The sequence below is a fragment of the Hipposideros armiger genome, unplaced genomic scaffold (genome assembly GCF_001890085.2).
Source record: "Hipposideros armiger isolate ML-2016 unplaced genomic scaffold, ASM189008v1 scaffold_438, whole genome shotgun sequence".
Lineage (NCBI taxonomy): Eukaryota > Metazoa > Chordata > Mammalia > Chiroptera > Hipposideridae > Hipposideros > Hipposideros armiger.
Genome location: NW_017731788.1, coordinates 158537 through 166898, shown reverse-complemented (window position 1 = coordinate 166898; position 8362 = coordinate 158537). Strand labels below are relative to the sequence as shown.

The 8362-nt window shown below is 43.2% G+C and overlaps 1 pseudogene; it reads right to left on the bottom strand.

The window, feature by feature from the left end:
• Positions 1–3593: 3593 nt before the first annotated feature.
• On the bottom strand, positions 3594–3946 carry LOC109394804 (small nuclear ribonucleoprotein Sm D2 pseudogene; annotated as a pseudogene).
• Positions 3947–8362: the final 4416 nt, after the last annotated feature.

Here is an 8362-nt window from a genome sequence, read left to right as displayed (position 1 = left end):
ACTTGTCTTCTGAATGACTGTATCATTCATTATTTACACCTGTTTTATGGGCCCACAGTATGTGCTGCCTATGCTGTCTTAAAAAAATGTAACTATAAATAATTAAAGGCAACCACCCGTGATCTATAGCCCAGCAAGAATATAAGCCCATGGAAATCAAGAGTCACATCTTTGAAATCTTTCCATCCCCAGCTAACAGAACACGGCACTGGACATGGCAAGTGTTCAGAAAGATGTTTGTGTTTATTAATTAGGAGGAAGAGGAGAGGGGGGAGGTAGATAGGAAGAGAAAAAGAGGAGAACAAAGAAAAGATAAAGAAAGGAGAAGAAACATGAACAAGCAAGAGGCTGATATGTGGATAGTCCGACATATAATCTACGCAGGCAGAGCCCAGCTTAGGCCTCCACTACCACTACTCATATGAGCCTTAGTGTGTCAACTATTCTTACTTAGCCTCCTTTCCTTTATCTGTAAATGGGGATAATGATACTATCTACACCAGAGACTCTTGTATGGATGAAATAAGTCATAAAACCATGGGGCCCATTGCATTCAACAAATGTTAAGGTTTTTAAATTATTTTAACTTTGTTCCTTATAAATTCATGGTATTGTTAATTATAAAGCTAAACATGTCTATATTTTAAGAACTTGGAGAAAAGATTTACCCAAAAAAATAAAGGCCAAATGGAAATTGATGAATGATAGAAAAGGCTAAGGTAGAACATTAAACCATTATCTCAGGAAGAGAGACAATATCTGAGCATAGGGAGCAAAATATCGCTGACAGTGGTTGGTTTATTATTATTTTTTTTTTCCAGGCGGGAAGGAATCAGAGCTGGAATGGGGACATTGCAGAGTGAGTCACTCTTAGGGTCACTTAGTGATTGCCTGTTACTATGGAAACATGGAAACTAAACCAAGTAGATAAAATGGTTGTCAATACCACAGAAACATGTGGTCATTAAATCTGTTTCTACATGGGTTGTGGAAAGCACCTCTAGGCACCACTGCTGACAAATGGGACAGGTGAAATGGATGCGAATTGGCACGTAGTTTTGGGTGTTATCAGGCTCTCAACAGTAACCACATGGCACAGTCAAATTAGAAGAATCAGAGGAGGGTTTATTCACAAAGGAACTTTGTATTTGGAAGGTTTGAGCAAGCAATTCTGGGCTATGAACCAGGGAGCAATTACCACCAACCATAGGCCTAAAGAAACTGGAAAAAATTGGAAAGAAATAGAAGAAAAGAGTCATGAAGAGAAGCTACAAGGAGATGAAAAGTTAATTCATTTGAGGAGGCAGCAGACCTAGGCAAACTTCAGAAAGGAAGCCGGGTACAGAATGCCCTGACCTCACCCTTCTCTCTCCCTCTGGTCTCTTGCTCAGGCTCCACAATTGGCCGAACCCTCCAGAACCAGAGGTCAAAGGAGACCCACTGATGTATTCCACATTGGCCAGACAGGCTTCCCAGTGCAAAGAACAGGGCAAAGAAGATTGGGGAGAATGCGGGAGATATCCAACATAAGGTACCAGGATTGGTTCCTGCCTTCATCATATATGCCTTTATTTAATTTGGAGACATGACCAACTGCTATCCCAGCGTGCTTCCAACTCTCCTCCCTCAGCCTTGATCATGGCAATGAACACTTGAATTATGTGTTGTCTGTCTCATCTGTCACCAGCCACATTGTGCTTCACAACAACTCCAGATTAAACTTCCTGTCTTCTACCCAGTTTCTATAACCCATCTCATGAGAGCCATCATTTCCCTGGACTGAATCTCTCCTCCTTCCTGTGTGCCCTTATAGGCCTGGGATGCAGTTAGAGAGAGGAGAAAATGACGTAGAACAAAGGCTCTGAAGTTAGATCGCCAAGTTTTGAAACCCATCTTTGGCCACTTCTCAGCTAGATGACCTTGGGCAAGTTTCCTCATCTATAATATAAAATGGAGATAACAACAGTACCTACCTCACTTGGTTGCAAATAGAACAGAATTTAGGACTGGCCTAAAGTAAGAACTCAATAAACATTAGCTGCTATGACTACTGTTACTCGACCGCAGCTACTACCACCATTAGCATCCCTTTCCATTTGTCATGTTTATATTTGGTGAGACCTTTGAGGGCAGGGCCATGCCTTATGCATCTCTGAACAGCATTGCTTTCTCTTTTTTTCCCTCCTCAGTGCAATCTTTTCCCTGAGAATTTCAGTGTGGTGGAGTTAATTCCCATCAACATTGTGTTACCTTAGAAGTACATGCAACTACCATGAAAACCTACCCTCTGCCCTGTTCTCATATCCCTTGGTTCCCCAGTTTGTTCATTTCTTAAAGCTATCACCTGAGGGTGATGACAGTGCTGCGGGCAGTGATTTTCCAGTCCTGATTGCACATTCAGATCACCTGAGGAGCTTTTTCAATGACATTGCCAAGCCTCACCCAGAAAGCTCCCCAGGTATTATCAATGTGCAGACAAGGTTGAGAACTACTCATGGAAGAGGGCAGGGATATTTTAGACTGGCAAGAGATTCTGGATATACGTCTGCAAAAGTCATGGAAGTCACCGTGGTGACCCTTTCTTGTCACTCCTGGTGCCACATAAAGAAGGCCATGCTGTGATTTTTCTGCATCAGTCTGTCATTGTGCACACATATTTTACCTCCATTGGCAGCCACATCTCCCATGTCATGATGGGATTTTTTTCCCTCATGTTGATTACTCACTCAGTTTGTGCTTCTAATTCTTTTCAGAAACATCTCAAATATCAAAATTGTATTCCTTTTTTCAGGTGCAAAATTCTGATGCTGATTTATATAGATACTCCACCTTCAAGGAGGTGTGGGCTGCCCACAGTGATTTACTTCCAAAGAATATAGTATGGGAAGGAGGAAAAATCAATAACTTTATGGTGGAGAAACCTAACAAACCCTACCTCAGCCAGGTGTTGCAAGTTAACATGATATGTCATGTTGGTAGTTTGTACCTTTGATCTATGATGAGAATGTTGCTGTGGTCTTCCTCCCGAAAACCATAACCCCCGTCTAATCATGAGAAGAACATCAGACAAATCCCAATTGAGGGACAGTCTACAAATATTTAACTAGCACTCTTCAAAACAGTTAAGGCCATCAAAAACAAAGGAAGTCTGAGAAACCATCACAGCCAAGAGGATACCAAGGAGACATGATGACTCGCTGTTCTGTGGTATCCAGATGGGGTCGTATAACAGAAAAAGGACATTAGGCCAAATCTAAGAAAATATGGATAAAATATAGGCTGCAGTTAATGGATCATGTGTCACTAGAGGTGCATTATTGTGAGAATTGTACTATTAATATATTAATGCAAGATATTGACAATAGGGGAAACTGGGGGTGAGGTATATGAGAACTCTTCCATCTTGCAACAGTAAATTTAAAACTGTTGTAAAATAAAAAGTTCACTGAAAAAAAAAATCTGGTGCCGTTCTGAAAGTCATAGAATGGTACGTTTTTGTTGTTTTTTTTAACGCTGGACTTTTATTCCCATCTCAGAGGGCAGGTCTTCGCAGGACAAGAGAGCAGCTCTGACGGCGGGGCGGGGAGAGGCCCCTACTTGCCAACGATGAGCGGGTACCGCAGGACCACAATCACCGAGTCCCCTCGCAGAAACATCTTAGAGATGTAGCGGTCCTTGTTGTCTGGCTTGGACTTCTTTTTACCCTTGCCACTCCTGGGGACTTCGGTCCACATCTCCTTCACATTCTCCAGTACCACGTTGCAGTGCCTGTCAAAGGCTTTCACACGGCACAGGAGCTTCTTGTTGCGACAGTTGATGAGCAGCTGGTGGTGTTCTTGACCGACTGCGTGAGCATGGAGAGTGGGCCCGTGTTGAATTCCTCCTCCTCCCGCTTCTGCAGCGCCTCCGGGGTCATCTCACTCTTGGGCTTGTTAAGGAGGCTCATGGTGGTAGTGGCTGCGTTTTCTTCCGTGAGAATGGTACATTTTTAAGCGGCCGGTGTTTCTACCTAACTTTAGTTTTAATCCAACGCCGCTATCCCAGTAGTTTCAAACTTGAGAGGGTATTACAATTACCTGGTGAGCTTGTTAAACAGATTGCTGGGACCACCTTACCCATAGATCTCAACTCAGTAGGTCTGGGGGCGGGGCTTGAGGATTTGCATTTCTAACAAGTTTCAGCTGATGCTTATGGTGATGGTCCCGTGGGCCAAATCCACCACCATATAAATTCAGTCTCAGAACTCCCACCGGCTTTTGTCTCCCTCTTCGTGAGCGAACGAGGTAAACTGGCTTTATTTGAATATATTTCCTCCTATGGTACTCAAAGAGGTGATGCTGTAGTAACTGGTGTGCAATAATTTTAGCATAATTCCAATTGATTTTGTTTTGTTTTACTATCCTGTGCACATTTTTGTTAAACAGCAAATGCTGTTGTTAGTGCCTACTTTGGTTTTTGGAAGAGTTCTTTACAACAGACAAGTGGGAATTTACAACTGAAGTACAGCTTTACCTGCAAGTCTTTAAGAATGCAGTAAAAAACATAAAGAGAATTTGATATTTGCCTGGGAATGTCTCAACTGAAGAGGGCTTGGGAGGAAGTCCATGTTTGGATGTTTTTGCGTGCAATTTTTGCCTGTTGGGATGAATTCAGAAAGAGGAGTGTGGGAGGAGTGTGACAGATATTGGAGGGTTCACAGCAAGACTTGGATTTATCTTGGTGAGTTGATTTGTGTGGGGTCAGGATGAGTACCTGCAAAATAGAGCTTAAGAGAGCTAGCAGGAAGCTATCAGTGCTCTGATTTGAAGCCTCTTCCAGACCTATTTACTCAAAGATTAGCAAGGGAATAAAAACAGCCATATGGTTTCTTTAAATGGATTATGCAATTGTGGGGAGATAGTTTAGAAAGGGAATGTCAGGTTAAATTTTTTAAAAATTGAAAAAAAAAGAAAACCTGGGCTTATCACATTTCAAAATAAACTGGATTTAGCGAGGATAGATTATTTAAAAACTTTGGCAGGTCCCTAAGTTCTTAGATCTTTACTAAAATGTTTTGAAGTTGAGTGACTTGAGTAATTGTAGGGTAGAATCTGCAATGTCACTGTTTGTTATTACACTGATCTAAAGCCTCTCAAAAAAAAAAAAAAATTTTTCCAGCCCATAGGCCGGTGCTGGTCTTTGCACTCAAAAACCTGGATAGTAAAGAGCTTCCACCCTGTTGGGATTCTAGGGTTTGTTACCAATTTCTGCAGTAATTATCTGCATTCAAACATCATGTTACTTGAGACTGCAGCCCGCCATTGCTACCTAGGCCATGGGAAAACTCTGACCCCGGTCTCTTTCAGCAGGATTTGTGGTTTCCTCCACCAGAGCTAGCGCAATTGCTTCCTGTGTGAGGAGGGAGCAGCCGCACTGTGGGGGTGGAACCCATCAGCTCATTCACCTACAAGATGAGGGAGATGCTGGGAAGAACAAAATAGCAATAGGAAAAAATAGCAACTGTCGACAGGGGGACTGACAGCTGGTATTGTCAGGAGTCCTCCCCCAACCTTTCATAGCCAAGTTCACTTAATAGTAATAATGCAGAAAACAATGGAGAAATATGCCCCATCTTTCAGGAGAGTAGCTCCTTCGTACTGAATATTTTTGGTTTTTCCTGAGCTCCCAGGGTTCAACTCTTCCTTTTTATGCCTCTTGCCCTTCTCTGCTCTATTTTCCTCTTTGATGCCCTATCCCAGTCAGGAGACTATCAGGGTTATATAATGGAATGCATTTAAGTGACTTCTTTATTATACATTGTTGCTATGATTAATGATCCAGATTTAATTGTTGTCAAGTGTTTATTTTTGGTCCCTCCTGTTTTCTATTGTCCTTTTTAACTTCATGTACAATTGTGGGTGCCTGCCACTTTTTTTTTGTGCTATCTGGCTCTCTGTTGGTTTTCTCTGATCTTAGCACTAAAATATATCATCACACTCCTATCCAGAGGCTCTGGCTAACCCCCACTTTTTTTTTCTACTACTTGTGTGGCTGTTTCCATTTTTTTTTTATTACAGCATTATAGTTACTGACTTTACACAGTATAATACAGTCAGATTTCCCACTTTTGTTTAACTCTAGCAACTAAATCCAACTACTGCTTACTAGTGCAGAGCAGTTTTATAGTCATTGTTTGAGGTGGTACTAATTGCCCTGGAAATAGGACTGTGGCACTGGTAAATGCTACCTCTCAGGAACCAGAAGTGGGAACTTGAGAAATTTCTTTACAGACCTATACAGACCTATTAAGTGAGCAGAATGCAGAACAGAAGCATGTGGATATTAGAGGGGAAATTGGGGCTCAAAACTAGCAAAACGTGTTTGGAATCTCGGCCTTTCCACTCAGTAGCCATGTAACATTAAGTGTATTTCCTAACCTTTTCGACACTTCGTGTGCTTTTTCATTTGAAAAATGGAAATGTTTGTCCTGCTTTCCTCCTGAGGTTGCCATGAGATCTTGTACATGAAAACAGCTTGCAAACTGCAAATGCTTTCACCAGTGTAAACTGTCCAGGTGCAAATTTTATTCTTGTTTATGTATTTAACTGTTATGAGTGTTGTAACATTTTTTCATGATGCCTGCTTTCTCCGCTGCTAGGATGCCAGGACCCCCAGCTGGGTCTCTGGTTTCATACACTGTGGCTTCTCCCTTCCCAGGAGAAAAATCTGGGGTCGTTCAGGGCTCACTGGCCTGTGTCTAGAGATGAGCACAGACCTGTGGGCCAGACACACCTGGGCTTGAATCCCAACCTCCCACAGCTGTCTCGGGCAAGTGCCCCAGCTTCTCTCAATTCCTGTTTCCTCACCTGTAAAGCAGGGCCAATTGTTCCTTTGGAGTTCTTGAGAGATGCTGAGTCTAACTCTTTTTTTTTTTTTTTAAGATTTTTATTGGGGAACTGGGGGAAGGGGAACAGACAAGTTGCTGTCTTTTTGTTCTTCAGTCTAGTTGTGGAGGATGTTGCTTCAGTGGCCCAAGTTGGCACCATCATTGTGCTCTTCCCAGGTGAGGCAGATCAGTCGCCAGCTTCTGGACGGCCGCTCACGCTGGCTGCTGGCTACACATGGTAGCTTATGGCAACCCACTGCCACAGGGGCTACAGCCTATGCCGTCGTCGGCGACTCACGGCAGCCCAGCTCCAGGTTGAGCTGTTGTTCAGCATCTTAGCTGTAGAGGGCAGTGTCACTGGCCCTCATATGTGGGATCCGAACCGGGGCCCTCTGGCATCCCAAGCCAGCTCTCAACCAACATGCCACTCGGCCAGCCCCCAACTCTTAATACGTGTTCCATAGTCATAACAGTAAACAGATAATAACAATGCTGCCTTGTTTTATACATGCCAACAACAAGACAAATAATAGAAGAAGCGAGGTGGGGAAAAAGGGCCAGAAGGCTGGCAGGAAGCCTTGCTTGCTGCAAACCTTGATCAACTAATAAGAAAATGTGCCTGAAGCCCTAAAGTTTAGGTTTCTGATCCCTGTCTGTCCTGGGTTGACTGTGTATCATGGTTTTCTGTCCTTCCTGTGATGGGCGTTCCCGAGCCTTAAGCTGGAGGTACCCCCTTGACAACAGTGGGAAGGATACAGTGTGTCATGTTGCAGTGAACTGTTCTGAGGTCATGAGCTGGGAGTTTAAACCTCTATCAACACTGAGGCAACTCTGAAAGCTTAACTGGTGCCTACCCTGCCGTTACCATAGAGAACTCTAACCCCTCTTGGTAACAGTGGAGTCGAGATGTGAAGTATTACTCAGTGAAACAAAGAGATGGGTTTGAGGTGACAAACGATTAAGAGCAGCAGCGCAGAGCATAGCTCTTCTTATGCAACAGGGATGAAAGGACAAATGACGAAATCCTTGTAGGGAGAGACTGATAATGCCAAATGAGACTCTTGACAAGACTTACTTTGTCAGTTTTAGGCACATTAGCAAGTTCAAATAGGTGGCAACTATTCCTGTCTTTTCAGCTGTGGTGGTTCTTGGGCTCAGCATGATACTTTTCACTGCCTGCCTGATCAAAATGCCTAAAAGCCTCGTCCATTCCTCCAGAGTATCATTTAAAAGGCATGGAAATATACCCACTGGGACCTGCCAATCTTCCCCATCATAGGCTAGGTTTGACTGGCATGTGACACTCTCTTTCACGGTATGTGGGAAGCCCAGAACTAGCTCCTGGTCCTTACAGGATATGTGAAGAGCCCAAGTCATTTTTTTTTTCCCACAAAAAGACATCATTTTGCTAAATGAGAGAGCCTGTTGCTTGCTCTTCTGAATTCCATTGTGTTCCTGGAACACTGGGTGTCAGATATCGTCTGAAGCTTTTGAGTT